The sequence below is a fragment of the Arvicola amphibius genome, chromosome 10, assembly GCF_903992535.2.
Source record: "Arvicola amphibius chromosome 10, mArvAmp1.2, whole genome shotgun sequence".
NCBI lineage: Eukaryota > Metazoa > Chordata > Mammalia > Rodentia > Cricetidae > Arvicola > Arvicola amphibius.
The window spans coordinates 23954395-23975576 of NC_052056.1; the positions used below are offsets into that span (position 1 = coordinate 23954395).

Genomic DNA, 21182 nt, shown 5'->3' on the forward strand with positions numbered 1-21182 from the left:
ATTCCTGCAAGCCAGAAGAGGGCAGCAGACCTCATTTACAGATGGTTGTGAGCCACCATGTGGTTGCCGGGAATTTAACTCAGGACCTTTGGAAGAGCAGACAGTGCTCTTAACCACTGAGCCATGTCTCCAGCCCCATCATCCTAAATTTTTACATAAGCCTTGTCATGCATTCAGATAAAGTCTCAGCAACATCATTCCACCGAGGGACACATAGTCCCCTTACCTTTGACAGATTTAGCTGAGATTCATCTGGACTAACTACAACTCTAATTCAAAAACTCTACACACTGCAGAGAGATGGCTCAGTGGTTTAGAGCATCCATGCTCTTGCAGAAGTCATAAAAAGATATCAGACTATCAGATAAACTCACTGGTCAGAGATAAGTCATTCTGGTTGCTGTTTTTTTTTTTTTTAAGTTGATGGATAAAATATTGACTCAACAGAGTAAAGCTGAAAGTGAGTTAAGTAAAATTAATGTGTACGGCTCTAAGAGGAAGCTGAACATGGCACAAGAGCAACTTCATCAATGCAAGTAAAGAGAGTACGGGCATGGCCATAGAGAAAGCCAACTGATGCTCACTACTGCTCGCGTCTTTACCTACTGGATTGTCATGCCGATCCTACTCTTTGAAGGATTATCTATTTCAAAACAGAGGGGCCCCACTATTGATTTCCCTTGATACAATCTCCTCAGATGCGTACTTGTAAGGGACCATATCAGACAAAAGAGTTTTTACCCAACCCACTCTGCCCTATCATCACTGAACACATCCAAGAAGGCAAGTTAATAAAACTTCAAGTCACAGACTGGCTTAAAGGAACAAGGGAAGAAACATGAGTTATACACTATCAATTTACCTCCAACTTCTTGGTCCGTCTCAGATTTTATGAGGGAGGTGTCTGTTTTGAGTACAATAAGCCTATGGTAAGGTGACTTGTCTGCAGTGCACAGCTACAGAGGCCACAGCTTCCACTTAAATGCATAAAGGACAGGTCTGGAAACAATTACCGCAGCAGCACAGAAATGTAAGAGTTTCGTGTGTGAGAAGGAAGTGCACGTAAGACACCGCTAACATTCCACTGCTTATGTCTGTGATCCAGTGTGGATCAGAAAACCACATAGGAGAACATAAAAGTTAAATATTTAATGTATATTGAAAACCCTACTGACTGTCATACCGCCAGTTATAATTTTTCCAGTGGTAATAAATAAAATCCTGCCTTGGTATAATTTTTGCAAAGGCAATTGTCTTGGGTACAAAATGAATTTGTCTTTATGTTGGTGAGTAAGACTTCGCCAAGGCTAAGGCAAATCAGTATTAATGACAAACGCAGTAACATAAGGACTGGACAGAACAAATATACACTACCTACACCATCACTATCTAAAATAAAGACAGTTAACCAATTCACCAACTCATTGAGACCACTATATACATTATGACGGGAAACCTGCACCTGGCACAAGTATGGTCAAAGTTTTGGTTTCTTATGACAATTGCCATGAACTTTCACCTCAAATTCTTCTGCAACTTTAGAAAATTTAAACTGTGTTCTATAAAATGGCTTGACTAAGAACTCATTACACTTAGCCAAATATAAAAGTTATAAATTGATTGAGGTAGCTTTAATATTGGAAGCTCTACTTCCAAGGTGTCTGCTTACAAATTCCATAGTGACTTTACACTTACAGAAACACAGTTTCTAAAATCTACGTATTCTCTCCAAGGTGCTTAAAAAGCTTCCAAACATCCAAGAATGTACTTAAGAGGTTTAATTAGCCCCTTATGTCAGATAAATGAGGGGTTTTTTTGTAAACACCAAATGAAATACAGGCCATTCTGAAATGAGAAATCCCCTGTAGTCCCATTAACAACCCAAATGGAATACCTCTGAAACAGCATGATTTAGTCTCGAAATAAGACTACCTTTAAAAGAAATCGCTGTCTAGAAAAGCAACAAGCATTTTTTAAATTAGCTTTTAAGTTACAGAAAACAAATAGGTATATTTACATATAAGGCATAGAATAGACCCCTGAAACAAAGATGCTTTTCAGTAGGGAACAGAACTGAGCATAAATCTAAATTTGTCAAAAAGAATGAATGAGATGCACGTGGATAAGAAGAAAAGAGTTCTTCTAGACATCTAGAAAAATCACACTGAAAAGATTCACAGCATTTACAGACTAAAGGCATGTATGTAAGGCCAGTCACCAAAGAAATCAGAGACACTAGATTATAATTCAGATTTAAGCTAAAGTTACTCTCCCAGACAAACAAAACTAACAGCAAAAAGAGGGGAAAAGAAATAGATCATTAAACCTTTCATAACAATATATGTTCTCAGTCATCACCAAAAATGGCTTAGACTATTTTGTTGTGTTAGACCTTTGAGGAATAAGCTTCATGCTACCAAAAGTAAGCAGAGTTACCCCCCACTCACAAGTTTTCCCTGAAAAAAGAACTCCAGTCCCAGCCAGGTGGATAACACATTGAAAAAATCGATTAAATAACATAGAATTCTCTCTCACACAAAAGTATCATTTTAAAGGGAAAAAATCATTGAATAGCCTAATTCGAAATGAATAAACCCCCCCAGGGCAGCCAGAGCTAGTCAAATTAACCCATCCTGCCATTCCCATTGTCCTTCCTTTCTACTTACTTTAGTAAAGCTACTCCCTGATTTTCAGGTATTAAGGTGGCACAGCTTTGAAGTAAAAACGAAGAAGAAGAAAAAGGAGGAAGAGGAGGAGGAGGAAGAGGAGGAAGAGGAGGAGGAGGAAGAGGAGGAGGAGGAAGAGGAGGAGAAGGAGGAAGAGGAAGAGGAGGAAGAAGAAGAAGAAGAAGAAGAAGAAGAAGAAGAAGAAGAAGAAGAAGAAGAAGAAGAAGAAGAAGCAGCAGCAGCAAGAGTTCTAAGGGAATCAATGATTATCTTCTAAAAATAACTGTGTCTCTTATCTCTATAATGCCCATTTCTGACCAAACTTCCAAATTACATTCTAAGAGGTGTCTAATTATGCAATTGCTAAGCAATGTAACAATTAGTCTAACGTGCATAATAAAATGAAGTTGTATAGGTTCAGAAGCATTATCAGGTTCTCACAGAAGTTCCCACAAACTCAATTCAAAGACTTAAACTCATAGCACACTCATTCACCAAACGTGTTTGAGAATTCTTTCACGAAAGGTAGGGTTGAAAGCAGCTAAAATTGCTGTTCTGAAAGAACTGACATAAGTTCCAAACAGGGAACTCACCAACAGAGACATTGTATATGATCCCATACCTATTTATGTTCACCTATGTATTTGTTGTAAGTCGTTTATTGATAAAATACCAGGAAACTAATTCTGGTCTCTCTCTGCCCCAGGACTAGAGCATCTTCCACAGAATCTGAATTTACCACTGGGCAGAGGCTTATGCTGAATCAAAGAACGTGTTTTGAATGATGTGTGCACTGCTGTTCTAAAGCAGCCCTGACCTTCGCAGGAAATCAAAGGACCGTGTGGGTGTGTAACTGGGAAGCAGGTGTGGGACAATGCTGCTTTTAGAGGCTGTTACTGCCCTTTCATACTAGTCTCTAGCTCCCCAACACAAGATTCCTAAGAAATGCGGCCCAGTCTGTACCCCCCCCCCCCGTGTCTTTGCCACCTGGGCGCCTGTGCAACCTCAGTATCAATCACAAAATGATTACCAACCTCGGCATCAATCACAAACTGACTCCCAACTTCGTATGATAGACAAAGGCAATCCTCAAAAGCAGGGACAGAACTTTCTTTGAGGAGTCAATGCCAGCTCATTCTAGCTGCCTAAGATTTTCATTAACAGCTGTTCTATGTTACACAGCATGTGAATTAACATGAGAGATAACTGAACACACAACAAAAGCCCAGTACCTGAACTTAGTCAGTTCTGTTAGTGAATGATCCCAAAAAGAAACAGAAATTAGGCATATTGTAACATTATTTGTGTGCATATAATTTAGGTTTGGATACATTTTAAATATGTATTTATCTATAGAGGCACACATAAAATTTTATGCTCTAGAGAAATGGTACCTTAGAATTTTAAAAAATTATTATAAAAAAATTTTAGGACATGGTCATCATTAAACACGGTGACAAAGTAACATCTAAACAGGGCTATAAAATAATCTGAATTAAATATTAATCAGATGTACAATTATACCTAATCAATTTCATGCTCTGCCATTTTAAAGAATGCTATTTTAAAGTAAACTGAAGTATAAATTATTTATAAGAAAAATAATCTATAATAACATGGAGCTAATTATCTCAGTAATTGCAGTGTTTCGGGGCAAGGTTAGGAGGATGTGGATTCCTTATTCACATTTTCTGCAACCAAAATTTCATGAATAAATCATATGCTCCAACCTAATTTTCCAATACCTAAAGAATGTTTGCCTCTAACTTTATTAAGAAATTCCAAAAAATTAAAAAGAACTGAAAATGATTCTGTACAAGGTACATAAAAGTATTTCCTTGGGGTGTGTGTGCATGTCTTTGGGCCTCAGTTAAATACCTGTACAATTAGAAGTACCTCAGCCAGATTAATTTGCTTTCCTATCTCCATTAAGTATGCTCAGTGTCCTACCTTAGACAATAGCTATGATGACACACAACAGCGTCAGTCAATGGAGCAGGCATCAGTACCAAAGACTACCCCTCTACTTAAGGAGAAGAAGAAAGAATGTGCTAAAAATCAACGAATAGTTTCATTTTTAAATGCTCAGCATATTTGTAAATGTGTCAAAGACAGCTTCGATATTTATATTAAATTGTCTTAGTGATATTTAAAGTTTTAATTTTATTCTATTAGCTAAAACTCAAATGGAATAAAAAAGTATTAGAACAATTATTGAGTATCTGTCATACTTCAGATTTAACTATAAGCATTAATGAATATTTCCTTGCTTAGTTTGTTAATGATTTAGGAAAGCATGGTGCTTATTTAGTCAGTGCACACCATTGTATTTCCTTTCTAATACTCATATAGTATGTTTTCAGTATAAATTTAAAACAATTTCATTCTATTTAAGGTAACATGGAATTTATAATCTGAAGTAAGTATAGAATTATTGTATCAAATAAGTAATGCTGAATAGACTCTCATTAAGTTATTGTTATGTTATGGATTAAATAAAAAATATTCCCCATAGGCACACCTCTTAACGCTGCTGGCATTGTTAGGAGGGTTGTAGAAATTTTAACAGAAGAGAAAGTAAGTAGCTGTGGGGAGTCTATTACCCCTAGATGATTCCTGTCTCATTTTGGGTGATATAACATGAGTTAAGTTGCCTTCCCTACTATGGTGGCCTGAATCTTCAGAAACTATGAGCCAAATAAGTAATTTCTGTCTTGTTACTGTCAACAATTTTCTTGATAAAGACAAGATGGGGCTGTGTCCGGATAAGCTCCTATTAAGTTGAAAATACCACAAATTGGAAATGTGTTTAACTTTACTGACATACATAACATGATAAGCTTAGCAACATACTACTACGGCATGATCGCTGAAGTAGGGAAGCTTGCATTGAACAATCAGAAGTTACATATTGCATGTACTCTGCAGGTCCATGGAAAGGCTTAGACCAGGTGCAGTGGCATATACTGGAATCCCCAGTACTTCAGAAGCTAAAGCTTAAGGGTTACAGGTTTAAGGCAACATAGAAAGGCACTCACAAAACAAAAACACAAAGAAAACATCTAGCAGAGCTATATAGCCACAAAGAGGACCTCTTATAACAGTTGACCATAAAAAACTATTTCTAAAGAGGAAAATGAGAGGCATAGGCAGAGCACACACACACACATACACACACACACACACACACACACTCACATCGCCTGCAAAAACCAGAGTAATGTTTGTACAATTTCTCCTTTCTTTGAGAAACAAATATGTAAATTTTACATGAGCCTCTTTCAACATAAAGTACACACTGCCTTTCTTTTTTGGTTACAAGGGATCATTTCATAGAATCTTTACTGACAAAGATTCAGGAACAATGAAGCCATTGTGACCACACTAAAGTCTACAAGGTACACATAAATTAAACAGGAATTATGAACAAGTAAAGACTTAACCACAATAAAGGTTACATACTGTGAGAAAGAAATACAGGGCTCTGCCAGGAAGGTTAACCTTGACATGTGTTGGGGGCAGAAATGGAGATTTACAGAAAGGGAATCATGGAGGAAGTCATGGCTCAGCTCCGAAGCAATAAAGAGTTTCTTCCAGATCAAAGGGACAGGAGTGAGGTCTAAGCCACCATGCCAAGATTATCCAGATCGTTGAAAATCATGTTAAAGAATTTAAACTTTAAAATAATTAAGAGCCTCTGAATGAACAATCCAGAAGCACAGATAAGTTTTCATCTATAAAAGATCATTGTAAAAAAAAAAAAAAGATCGTTGTAGACATCTCAATGAAATATAACTATGAAAGCAGCAAAGACAGTGGAGTTGAGTGTAACGTTTCTCAAGCTACTTCGGGAAAACTCAACCAATAATCTGCTCATGAATACACAAAAGGGGATGCAAAATGAAGGTAGAAATCAAGGTCAGCTTTCTAGTTTGCAGGACTCGCTGGCTGGCAATTTATCTCCAAAGTTTAAGTGTTGTAGAAGAGAGTTAGTGAAGAGGAAAATGATAAGCATCAGGACAGGTGACCGGGAGACGACACCAGTCCCTCCAAATTCAGGTGAGAACAAACATCAAGGTCATAGATGAAAGAGCAGGATAGAAAGTCAAGACAAACTGAATCCATGAACCTAAGGAAGTGGGTATCGTCATTCCAGGTAATTCACAGACCAAAAGACAGATGTCCTGTAGTAAATCCTCAAGAAACTTGGTTATTTTATCTCTAGACCACAAAATGAGTCAGCCATATAAACAGAAAAGACATGAGACCCACTGTGCTTTCTCTGTGTGATCCGTCTCCAAAACCAACTTTAAACCTAAGACATTAACTGCTTAACCTAGGCTATATGCAGGAAGAAGCACCCTTGATAAAGTCATGAAATTATGATAAAGAGAGGATTTCACAAATAAGGTCAAATGCTCACAAGAGGCAAATTATGCCAATTATAAAATACAAAGTTAGAAAACCGAAGTCAAGGCTATTCAGTCCTCATGGCATCAACCATACCGATATAACAGCATCCTTGAATTGCCCATATTGGTATCTTGAATAAGACCCAGATATGGTCTTGAAGATGCTAAAAGAGATGGAGAGATACTGCCATTGTCAATGTTCCTGCCATACTGCGTGTGGACCTATGTTTGGTCACTGTTGTCTACATACGAAGTAAGACATGTTGATCAACACTTTTAAACCTAATACTAGGGAGATGGAGGCAGGTAAATCTATAAAATGTGCTGCCCACTAGTTAAATCTGTGAGCTCCTGGTCCCAGTAAGAAATCCTATCTCAAAAATAGATAACAATGAGAACAACTAGGGCTGACTCTGTTCTCCACAAGCACATACAGATGCAGAGCTGGCATCTACACTCATACATAGACCACACACACACACACACACACACACACACGCACAAACACACATGTGTGTGCTCGCACGCACACAAACATACACACACACACACACACACACACACACACACACACACACACTGCTGACAGAGCAGAAGCAAACTTCCCAGAAGACCAGATGGAAACAGACCATTCTCAAGACAGACCATTCTTGAGACAACAGAATGATGAAAAGCTACCAGAAACACCAACCTGCATTGTACAAGGACTCATCCCCTCGCCCTGTTGCCCAGAGTGTTCTCTGAGAAGACAAGAGCCAAAAGATTGTTTTGTGTGATGATAAGAGCGGCAGGCTGTGGCCCAGCTCCCAGCTAGCTTTACCTGAAATAATTACACGGAAACTGTATTCATTTAAATACTGCCTGGCCCATTAGTTCTAGCCTCTTATTGGCTAACTCTCACATCTTAATTAACCCATTTCTAATAATCTGTGTAGCACCACAAGGTGGTGGCTTACTGGAAAGATTCTAACCTACGTCCATCTTGGGCAGGAGCTTCACGGTGTCTGTCTGACTCTGCTTTCTTCCTCCCAGAATTCTGTTCTGTCTACTCCACCCACCTAAAGGCTGGCCTATCAAAAGGCCAAGGCAGTTTCTTTATTAACCAATGAACGTAACACATAGACAGATGACCCTCCTAAATCAGTTTTGGAAATCACAGTTACTTAAATCCTCTACATGTATTTGGTACCTATGATGGTTAATCTGCACTGTCAACTTGACTGGATTTGAATCACCTATCAGACACACCAGAGTGTGACTTTGAGGTTTGCTGTGGGACAATGGTCTATACCCTGTCACTTGTATTTTAAATAAATGCTGATTGGCCAGTAGCCAGGAAGGAAGCAGCAGTGGGATAACCAGGCAGGAAGTAGAGGCAGGGTAATGAGAATTCTGGGAAGAGGGAAGTTTCAGTCTGTGTTAACCACCCAGACAGAGAGGAAGCCAGACACAGAGAAAGCAAGATGTGACTGCCTTGCTGAAAAAAAAAGGTGCCAACCCACGTGGCTAACACAGACAAGAATTATGGGCTAATATATGTTGTAAAAGTTAATAAGCCTGAGCTACTTAGCCAATCAGAGCATAATTAATGTAGACCCTGTGCGTTTATTTTAGACTAAATTACTGTAGGAACGGGTGGGACAGAAACCCCAGTCAACAAAGGTTGATTCCAAAATAGCTTAAACTGAGGTGGGAAGGCCTGTTCTGAGTGCAGCTAGCACCGTATCTGGAGTTGGGGGGGTCTCAGGCTGAATGTGATGGGATGAGGGAAGAAGTCAGATGAGTACCAGCATGCTCCATTCTCTGCTGCCTGCTCCATAAGGGGTGAAGAGTATGAGCTACAGGTTCTCCTGGCCACAGTGTATACTATGTTCATAAACAGTGAGCCAAAAGCAATTCCTGTCTCCATAAGTTCTTTCTTTCACAAGAGGAAAATCAACAAATACAATCTTATTCATCAACACTTGGCTCTGACCTCCTACTCAAAAGAAGCTATTATTGAAAGTTTGTTTATGGAAACATTTTCCAACGTAGTCCAAGAAATAATTTATTTGGAGATGGAGCCCTTTATATACAATCTACTTATGTAATGCTTCTATGCTATTCAATGTCTACCAATATGATAAGGAACCTGAGGCACTGTACTTAAAAGAAGGAATGCCTTATTTTGGTTTTTCATTCCAGGAATTTTATTTATCTCTCTTTCATTCTGGTTCTTTGGGCCTGTGGCAGTACAGTACATTAAGGCAAGAACCCATAGCAGAGGAAGCTACACACCTCATAGAAGCCAGAAACAAAGAAAAGGAAACAAGGGTTGTCGTCCAACTATGCTGTGGGACAATGGTTTGTACTCTGTCAATTGTATTTTAATAGAACACTGATTGGTCAGTAGTCAGGCAGGAAGTAGAGGCAGGACAACCAGGCAGGAAGTAGAGGCAGGGCAACAAGAACAGGATAATTCTGGGAAGAGGAAAGCTTGGTCTTCAGTCATGACCCAGTCCCAGAAGAAGCAAGATGTAACTGCCTCGCCGAATAGGGTACCAAGCCACGTGGCTAACATAGACAAGAAAAATGGGCTAATATAAGTTATAAGAGTTAATAAGAAGTCTGAGCTACTAGGCCAATCAGTTAATAACAAATGTAGATCTCTGTGTGATTTCTTTGGGACTTATAGACTATGGGAACCAGGCAGAACAGAAAACTCAGTCAACACAACTATACCAGTGGTTCTCAACCTGTGAGTGGCAACCCCCATGAGTGGTCCAATGACCCTTTCACAGGGGTCACATATCAGATATCCTACATATCAGATATTTTCATTATCAGTGGCAAAATTAGAGTTAGGAAGTAGCAATGAACTAATTTGTTGTTGTTTCTGGAGGCAGGTTTTATGGATGGAAGTCACCACAACATGAGGAACTGTAGTAAAAGGTCACAGCAATAGCAAGGTTGAGAATGACTGCACTATACCTTTCAAACTCTCGCACGTTGATCTAACATCCTTCCACTAGGCCCTACTTTCTTGAGGCTCCATCTCTTAGTAACGGTGTACCAGGCCTGGAGTCCAAGCCTTCAACAGACATGGCTGTGGGAGAAAGCCCAGATCTAATCTGCAGCAGCTCCTAGCACTTCAATAAGGTAATGAAAATCAGCACTGTGTATGGAGAAGTTCAATAACTTCTGCACATTTACAGAACTACGCCAAACAAGCATTCATTTTGGTTCCTGAAAACAAAACGTGTTTTAGCATAATGTCAAGATGAATTTCATCACGTCTGAAAAGTTTCCATAACATCTTCTACAAAGAAGCACTAATAGAGAGGGTTATTCAATAATACAAAGAGCTGGAAAGATGGCACAGAAGTTAAAAGTCTTGACTGGTCCTCTACAGCACCCAGGTTCAGCTCCCAATGCCTGCATGTTGTCTCATGACCATCTGAAACTCAAGTTCCAGGGAGTCTGACATCCTTTTCTGGGTCCCCATGAGTACCAGATACCCATGAGATATACAAATATTCATGCAGGCAAAACACTCATACAAAGAAAACAAAAATAATTTTAAAAATTAGAAAAAAACAGTCTTCTTAAAATAGGTCATAAGGAATGCATTGTTAGTCCTTAAGACTAAGGAAACTTGAAGAACCACAGGGCATGGTCCAGAGAGAATCTATTCATGGGAAAATGTGAAGAACCTTCAGTGGTAATTACAGCTTATAAAGGAAGAAAAGGAACAAGAATTGGTTTTATTGTTTACTAATGCAATAGACTTAACTCAGAATCTGAGGTTCTTTGGAGGCTTTAGACAAAAGAGGTAAGAAAGAGGGAGAAAAAGAAATGCCTGCAGGTTCTCAAACCACAGGCTATGGAGATATTCCACCACCACCTCTGTGTTTTAACCGCTGCTGTTTTCTTCCTCCTGCTCTTTCTGAAGGCAGACCACAAAGGAGAGCAGAGGAACTCAGATATTCCAAGAAACCCCTTAGGCAAGGCCTAAGCTACAACCTGCATGACCCTTCCATTTGAAAACCAAGAAATCACTTGGGAAAACAATAGCAAGATTAATTTAATATAATCAAAATATACTTAAGGTACTTTTACCTCAAATGTCATTTTCTGGTGTCGACATAGAGTAAAAATTTTACAAACAGTATCTTAATAGGACCTAGCTGAGATATATTATAACATTAACCAGTAAAGATATACAGGTACAGAACAAGGAGACTTTGAGACAGAATTCAAATCCTGTCTGGGTAGGAAACTGTCTTTTCCTATTTGCTTTTTAACTCACTGGCTTTTATTTTTCTCCAAGGTTGACTAGATAAGATTTAAAGTGTCCTCATTCAGGAATACTAAATATCTCCATCATAAACCTTTATTTCTCCTGACAAGTGTAAAATGTCATATGCCCTATTAAAGCTTCAATTTCAAGCTAGGTTAAACACGGCACAGCTCAAAATGTGACAAAGGCTACTATTTCTCCTTTAGAGACTCAGGGGCTGGATTAGAAGCTGCTTTATTTTACTTAACAACTTAAACATCAGAACCACTTTATTTAAAATTGAGGCCCACATAATGACAATCTTCAAACATATGAGCTGTCATATTTTTTTTTAAAAAAAGCTTCTCTCCGTTGTCAGAATGAAAATGAATGGACAGTTTAGCAATAGCAAGGGATTTAAGCAAATTAAGTAATAACTTCTTCTTAACAGAGTGCATAAAAGTAATATTAATGTTGGCGACTGGAGATTCTTTTCTTCTGAGCCTCTGTGGGCCACAACAAATAATCTTTAGCCAAGTTAAACTAAAAGTCAGAGGTAGAAACTAGCTGGCTACCAGAAGACCCTAGTATGTTTCCATTCCTATTATTAAAACCTACTTTTACTACAGTTTTAACTAAATGCAAAGTAAACAAAAGAACCTAGTATTCACTTTTGGGTATGTTAAGTCAATACCAGCTGTCAAGAACTTACTGAAAAAACACCTGAAGCTTTCCACATATTTCTTTCCTTGCTTAACATTAATAAGAAGGGATGGAATAGCTTATTCTCTGGTTAACATCCCATGAGTTGTAATCATCTCATATTGATTTATAAATGTTAGATAAAGTAAACATTGCTTACCCTTAATTATCTAAGAAAACATCTGCCTCTACTCTTTGGAGTGATGCCCATTTTATCTGTCCATTTCTACTTGCTCCTGTTTCAGCTCCGCCGACTTCCTGCTGCTGCTGTAGTCTGCTCTCATTTGCTGCCTTTCTTCCTGCATCCCTTCTTTCTGCATCCTTTCTTCCTTCATCCCCTTTCTTTCTGCATCCTCTTTTTTCCTGTATCCCTTCTTTCTGCAGCCCCTTTCTTTCTGCATCCTCTTACTTCCTGCATTTTCTTTCTTTCTGCATCCTCACCGCGTCACTCCAACCACCTTCCTCTCCATTTCCTTTGAGCTTTCCATGGGTTGCTCTCTGTCCCCTAATTTCCTGCCCTTATGGTCCCTTTCCCACCCCATCCACCCCACCCAACTTGCCCCTTCCAATTCTCACTACTTTAGAAGATCAGCTAATTCACCTGTTGTCCATCTTCTCTCAAAAGTCTACCACATTGAATGGCAGGAGAACACTCTAGCCAAGACACATTTGTCCCCATACAATTCTTCTTTTGTATTCTTGAAACTGTATGCATTTTTAAAAATCTCTCCCACATTGTACTTACTTTCCCAAAGGGCATTTCCTACTCTAGGGAAGGATGAGAACTCTGAACTTCATTGAGCAATTCCACTAAATTTCAGCTACATTATCTAATTAGAAAAAAAAAAAAACCTGCGTTGATCAAGCTGAAGCCAATGCACATCAGAGGGTCTCCATCCTGAACTTGCATATGATTCACACTGCAATAATGGTTAAAACACAGGCCTGTCACACTTGGAATGAACTCAACATGTGAAAATCTTAATGCTGGTCCATGACCCATATTGTAGTGCAAGCTTCCCTGCATTCCCTTGAGTTTGCAGGCCTTCTCCTGCCTGAATCTGTTCACCTTTGCTGTCATGTAGATTCAGCATTTCCACCATCTATGTTTCTAATATTTTTTTAGATATACTGCCCAGAGTCTTGATCTTCTAGATTTCAATTTTATATATATATAAAGCATCCAGGAAGCCCATCTTAGACACTAGAGACACAGATATTATTTTCATGCCTGTCAGAAAGTTGAATCCTCTTAATTTTTTATTATTAGGTAGTCATTAGAGTCTACCTTGATTAAAGAGGGTAACTACACATCAGCACATAAAAATAAATTTCTTAAGTTTCTTTACTGAGTTAGCTAAATTTCTTGACTGTCATATGCAAAAAAGACATTTAAATATTCCAGAACTTTGAATAGGAGAAAATTTTCCAGGAAAACACTACCTTTCAAGTACATTTTAAATGAATTTTATTGAGAGGGTACTGTTAATTCAGAGTCAGGTGTTTGTATAGCTTTGTGAAGCACTGTACTGAATCCCAGAAACATAATAATAAGTACTATTATTTCACTGAAACTTAATATTTACACATCTCTTTTACACACTATACTAATTTGATATATATGCAATAGGTACTGATAAAACCAGCATGTAAAGCACTTCAAACAACTAAAACATAAAATTTCCTTTTTGTTGGGAGCTTGCTTAATCTTCAAGTTATTTGGTAATATACCCTAAGTCACTATGTCCAATTGGTACACTGCTGTGCTATACAAACCAGAGTTAAATTTCCCTTTCCAGATTTGTATAGCGACATATGAATGAGAATGGCCTCATTAGGCAGATGTATATGAATGTTTGGCCTTTAATTGGTAAAACTATTGTGGTAAGAATTAGGAGGTGTGGCCATGGTGGAATAGGCATGGTCCAGACAAAGGGGTGGACTTAGAGGTTCAGAAGTCTGTCCAAGGCTCAGTCTCTCACCTTTTGCCTTCAACATGAAAACCATGATGTAAGTCCTCAGCTACTGCTCCAGCACCATGTCTGCTTGCCTGCTACCATGCTCCCTGTCATAACGATCATGGATTAACCCTGTGAAACTGCAAGTCAACTGCCAAATAAATGCTGTATTTTATAAGCTGTCTTGGTCATGGTGTCTCTTAAAAGCAACTGAAAAGCAACTAAGAGTGGCTCCCTTTACTTTCTTTCTGTGCTCCTTTACTCTCTTTCCCACCATCCACTAACCACTGTTGCATCCCATTCTTCCATGAGATTAACTTCCAGGCTTTAACAAGTGAGTAAGGCCATGTAGTGCTTACGTTTATGTGTCTGTTTTATTTTCTTGAACATGATGAACTAAAATTCTATCTAATTTTATGCAAAGGGCAGAATTTCATTCTTCCTTTATAGCTGAATATTAAACACAGATACAACCTCTGTCTTGTCCTTTAATCCACTGATGAACACTGTCATGGTCTGGGTTTTCAATGTCTTCCATTGACTACTTACCAGCTTGTAGGAGGAGTTGGCAGAACCCTGAAGATATGCGGACCAGTGAAAGAAAGTTATTGAGGTCTGATGTGCTTGAAGATAATCTCGACCCTTTCTTTTCATTTTGCTTTACATTTGAGATTAGGTGAGTAACTGCTAATTCAAAGTTCCCTGCCTGCTACGTTCTGCTTCACCAGAAGTCTAAACTGAGAGAACAAAAGAAACTCATGGCACTGTGGACTGTGTCCAATAAATCTTTCCATTGTTAAATGATATAGATATGAATAATTTACTTTGGTATGAATTTTGCTTTGTTGATATAAATTTAAGGTATAGGTATTTCTGATCTTGATTAAGGTATTGTGATTGTGTAGTTCATTTAAAAATGTAATGTATAATTAGGAAATGTAGGTTGTTAATGGATAATCATCAATAATAGTCAAGATTGTAGTCATGTTAGTTAGGTTTTCTAGATATATAGAGATATATTCCATTTAGATAGGCATTCTTCATATCTTTCAAAGACTATAGAATATGGCATTTAATGTTTTAAAAACTTAGGGCTTTTCATGACAATGAGACACATCTGCTCCTGGCAGCACCAAGCTACTTCAAGAGGAAGATGGGCATCGAAGAGGCTCCTTATGGAGTTTGATAGCCATTTGGGGAAGAAACTGCTCTTGCCTGGACTGTTGCATAAAATGGACACAAAGAACTTGCAAAGAGTAGACTGCTGAACTTGCCTAAAGGTGATATGATCCTTTGGGTTTGCTGATTCATGAAAGAGTCTATAAGACATTCAGCAAGACACAGAAAAAAATGACTGAACTGTCTTTGAAATTTCCTGCTTAAGGGCTGGAGAGATGGCTCAGAGGTTAAGAGCACTGCCTGCTCTTCCAAAGGTCCTGAGTTCAATTCCCAGCAACCACATGGTGGCTGACAACCATCTGTACTGGGGTATGGTTCCCTTTTCTGGCCTGCAGGCATACACACAGACAGAGTATTTTATATATAACAAATAAATAAATATTTTTTAAAAAAGAAATTTCCTGCTTAATGAAAAAGTCTGCTGGATACTATGGGCCTGTAGGCTGAAGATGGATGCCCCAACAATATAAAAGAACTTTGGGTGGCTGTCCAGGCAATGAGATGTCTCTGTCATTTCTAGAGTTTTGGAAGCTGCTTACAATGTACTTCCTGTTTACTTAGATAATATTATATCTTTCTGGAGTCTTTGATGGAGTTGAAGAATGGATAGTCATAGTTACAGTTTTTTTTGTTATGATAAAAGATAAAATAGATCTACATATTGTAACTGTAATTCTTACTGATACCTGTTACTATGTTAATGTCTTTCTTCTTTGTTTAAACGGAAAAAGGGGAAATGATGTAGGAGGTCCTTCTCTTTATGTCTTGCTTTCATTGGTTGAATAAAGAGACTGTCTTGGCCTTCTGATAGGGCAGCCCTTAGGTGGGCAGAGTAGACAGACCAGAATGCTGGGACGAAAGGAGGTGTGACAAATGCCATGGCTCTCCTCTCTGAGATGGACACTGGTTAGACCCATGCTGGTAAGCAACAGTCAAGTGGCGATACACATTAATGGAGATGGGTTAAACAAATATGTGAGAATTGCCAATAAGAGGTTAAAACTAATGGGCCAGGCAGCGTTTAAATTAATACAATTTCTGTGTGGTTATTTCAGGAGTTAAGCTAGCTGGGTGCCGGGAATGCAGCCCCCTTCTCACCACTACAGTTAAATGTTACCAATGCCAAATGCTCATTAACACGGGTACTTCAGTCAGTTTTACATAGTGAACATTCTGACCAGCAATCATATCAAAAAGCACCTGTGTTGTAGGTCCTCTGCTGGCAATGCAGTGGTTGAGATCATGCCAGGTTTGAAATTTACCAAAAATACTGGATGACAAGTAAGTGAAAAGGGTAGATCATTCCTGGAAGTGGTGTAATAATTCTTCACCACTTCTGCTGGATATGAAATAAAACATTTCTAAGTTACATGGTAGACTGACTGATTTTCTATGGGCTGGGAATGACAATAACACTAGGTACTGAGGCTATAAGGTTAAATTTATATTTTGAGGCAGTGTGCTAAGCATGTATTCTGGGTAAAACAGGAGCTTTCAGCAGCAGGGGCTGAATATAAAACAAGTAGCGGGCTGGATGCAGGCACATTGAGTTACTGACTAATGGGGAAAAGGCAAAATGTGGTATTTCAGAGAAGGAAACTGCAATATTTTAGGACTGTGATGGGCATACTACTACCAGGAACCACCTAACTATCAAGCTACTTTCTAAACTTCTTTACACTCTCCAATAACTACATTTCTTACAAATGTTCAGCTTCTATTTGCCCCTTCAAAATGCAAACTAAACCTTTCCTGTTCTGCTTATCTCTTATCAACAACTTCAAACCATCAATATTTCTGCCTGAAATAGTGCAGTCATACTAACTGATCTTTTCTAATCTTGTTCTAATTCATTCTGTCCACAAGGTATTCTCAGGTACCATGGAAGTGATGTTTTCAACTGCAAATCAGAACAAGTCATCTCCACCACTATCTAAAGTCTGTAATACTATAGTGGTTATTTATATATTATTTTTAACCCATCTTCTTTAATCTGTGATTGTGAGTTGAAACAACCTGTAACATGCCTTGAATCAAAGATATTTCTGGAAGTTATTGACATATGAAATGAATAGAATGGTAAAGTTTTATAAATCAAAAATCCAGCTGTGTATTTGAGCCTAGCACCTTTTGCTTACAAGTCGTCTTCAGGTAAACAACATGACAATGAAAAGGAATCAAAATGAAATGCTTGGCAAATGCTGTCCTTTCCCACTGTATACCCACTAACACACATGCTCTGCTAATGTTCATCATCTCTATCGTCTGAGATGCCACCATTCCACCTCATAATGACTTAAAAACACAAAGCTCAGAAATAGAAAGAATTCATGTGAGTTCTGTTAAAAAGCTGTCCAAGATCAACATGGGAGGACCTGAGGTTCTGTTTTCATCCATCTGCTGTGTGATAGTCAACAAATCTCTCCAGATTCTGTCCTGATGATACACAGAGGCCTCTCAATCAAAATTTTTATGAGTGGCTTATTTTATAGCTGGCATAGTGGTGCATGCCTTTAATCCAGCAATTGGGACGCAAAGGCAGGTAGATCTCTGTGTCTGAATCCAGCCTGGTCTACTCAGTGAGTTCTAGTATAGCCAGAGCTACATAATGAGACTCTGTCTCAAAATAAATAAATAAAAATAAAAGTGCCATGTTTTGTTTTTTTTTCCCATTCCATCTCATCAAAACCATTTGAACTCCTAGGAGGAACATTTCCATCTTCCATGTACTATATTTTGATATCAATATAATGTTTATTTCACATGTAAGGCTAACTTTGTCTTGTCTTCTTATTCTGTTTAAGTGAAGACAATGAAACTGTTACAAGTCAAATTGTTCTAATAGTATTATTTATTAATACAACAAAAGACCACAATGTGTTAAAGGGAGTGGAAAAGGTTTCTTGGACCTCAAAGTCAACGTTTCTTTTATCTCAAAGTCATGTTTTTTGAAATGTAGTTAATAAAATCTAAAAAGACTATTCTTGATTAATTACTATAATGACGACTTTCTGAGAGATAGAGTACTCCGCTGGTTTTGCTGCTAAGATAGTGAGCAGATGCCTGCCTAGTCCTGAGGGAATGTCTCTTCCTCGGTAGAAAACAGCTTAAATAGGAAGCAAACAGCCATATGCTGGCTGTTCGCTGCTTCACAGATGACATATTCTACATATTCTACAGCGGGAACCACAAAGGGCAAGGTTCAAATTAATTTTCCTTAAAAGTCAATGTAATTATCCAAGATCGAAATACTTGGTAAATTTTACTTGTATCACAGAATTGTGCTACTAATTGCCAGGCAGAAAATAAATTTAGAAAGCGCTAATGTTGAGTAGAGGATAACACATGAAGAAAACAGTCTCCTAAAATACACCTTAAACTCAATGACAGTATAATTCATGGCAAACCAGAAAATGTGGCTGGCAAGAGAACCATTTTTCAACAGCTGGTGCTCAAACTGACGTAGACACATATGAGTTTTCATAAATCTTAAAAAAAGCATATTCTGTATTTACATGAATTAATTTAGATATATAATTCATATTTTATTTCTGTTCTTCAAAAAATAATAATTGAAAAATAATTTAAGAAAATATATTCAGTACTAAAGATTCTTTTCTTTTGCAAAACCCAAGATTCCAAACTTCTTGGTATAAATAGTAGAAATAAGTACTGCTAAGCATTTCTTGTTTCAATTTTCAGATTGTATAATTGTATACAGTAAGTAAAATTGCATCAAAACTGAGTTTCTCTACAGGGCAAGTTTATATACATAAATGTTATATGTGTGTATGTATGTGCATATACATACACACACATATATAAAATCTCGTACATCTACTTATCACTGTAATGCAGATGAAAATGAAACAAGAAATTCCTAAAGATAACCAACCAGTCCGTGCAGTTCTCTAACAAAAATATTAATGTGCAATAGACAAGAACATTATCCTTTCTATATAGAAACAAAGGCTTAAGGAGCATTCTATATCTTTTCAGGTTTAAGGGATTGACAAGGATTAGGAACCACAAACTCTAGTTGTTGTTACAGCTGTAAAACTTGGTTGAAACACAAGCACAACACAGATAAGATGTTTTCCAAAGCATTACAGCAACTGTTCCTAGAGACCAGCACTGCCTTGAGACACTTCCGCTAATGCGGTTACTGACCAGCATTGCTGTGAAATTAGAGGCACTCTCTGACTTCCTGTCTGAGCCTTGGGAAGTGCAAGGATGGTTCTTACTCTACCCATGGCACCTAAACTAAGAAAATATGTAGAAAAACAAAGAGCAGCGGTATACTCCAAGAAAAAATAAAAACCACACTCTAACAATATTCCCCAGGCTTGTTTGTAGTTAATCTGGCTGACATCTGTGCTCACCATCAGCAAAGTCGATCAACTATGTAACATGCAAAAGGGCTGATTTGGGTTTTAGGACAAACGCCTCCAGAAAATGACGCAAGGCCAATATGAATTGTCAAAATAAATGAGTGAAATGGTGCGAGCTAAATTGTTACACACTGATTTGCAGTATGTTAAAGGAGCTTTTTTTTTTTATGAATTAATAGTTTCTAAACTTTTCCAAACACACAAAAGCCTTTCGGAAGGCCGGGTGCTAAAAGCAAACATAGTATCCAATAAGCAAGTATTTCTCCTGATGGCTGTAACGAAACTAGCATGAGAACTACTTGACCCAAATGTACAAACTTCTTTAGGATTTCAAAATATTTTATCTTTAAATAGGACACGTATATCAAATTGTTATTAATACAATTCTAAATTTGAGAAGTATAAAATGTTTATTATTTCTCTCTTTATAAATATAGAAATTATTCTAAGCATTATAACATTTTCAAATCTTTATATAATAATTGGTAAATTTATAATATTCACTTTTATATGGTGCACCGTGACGAACACAGTGCTAAACTCTGTAAATTAAGTATAATGAGCTCTGAATTTGGTTTGAATTCCCATGAACATATTTACTCTCAGGGGATGGAATGTCCAGCTTAGACAGAAAGCCGAACTGTAAACTAAAAGTATCTTTAAATACCTACACAGAAATTGTCTAAAGACAATTGCATGCAGAGTATGCGGACAACTGAGGGTGAAGTAGCGGTTTTTTGAAGAGGAAACTAGAGAAGGGACAGGTTGATCTAATCAAGTCTATTCTAAACACCGAAAATGACAAAAATGGACCAGAGTCGGAATCACAGGGAAACCAGAAATGCTCTGTGCTATTTCTGTTGTCACAAACAACACAGCCTTTTGTTTACTTCTTGCATCCAGTGTTTGTGTTTGTTTTTCTGTTTTGGGTTCTCTCTCTCTCTCTCTCTCTCTCTCTCTCCTCTCTCTCTCTCTCTCTCTCTCTCTCTCTCTGTTCTATGCTGGTTTTATCGTAATTAGGCACCTACCTATACCTTGTCTACCAGCTTTAACCACCTGAACATTACCTCAATGAGGAAAAAATATTCTGTGAGAAAAATATCATGAAAATTACAAAAGTACAAAGATAATGGTTGTCAAAAACATGTGCCCTGTTTTATAAACAGGAACACATTTTATGTGTTTTTCTTATATTCCATTTAAACATGGCTTAAAACATAAACGTAGAATCACTTTCTGCTGTGAGCATGGCGCCCATCCATCAAATAATTCTGAGACCTTCACTTCTGAGGCCTTGACTTTGAGGCAGGTCAATAAGAAAAGAACAGTAAGTGTATTGTCTATTAATCTAAACAAGAAACGTAATCTCAAGTTTCAGAAAAACATTTTAAAGTGTGACATGGGTGTGATGACCCAGGCCTGTAAACGCAGCACCAAGGCAGGAAGCTTCAAAGCTCAAGGCCAGCTTGCTCTACATGGCAAAACTACGTCTCAGACAAAACAAATAATAACAATAAAATCGCAACGTGAATGGCTAGTTTTGACATAGTCTAAAATGGTTATTTTTATTCAACTTACATATATTTTTCATTTTCTTTTGATATCAGATATCTTGG

At 37.8% G+C, this 21182-nt stretch overlaps 1 protein-coding gene across 8 annotated transcripts in view; it reads right to left on the reverse strand.

The window, feature by feature from the left end:
- The window catches only part of Robo1 (roundabout guidance receptor 1), a 374498-nt gene that overhangs the window by 281155 nt on the left and 72161 nt on the right, over positions 1-21182 (reverse strand). The window lies entirely within an intron of this gene.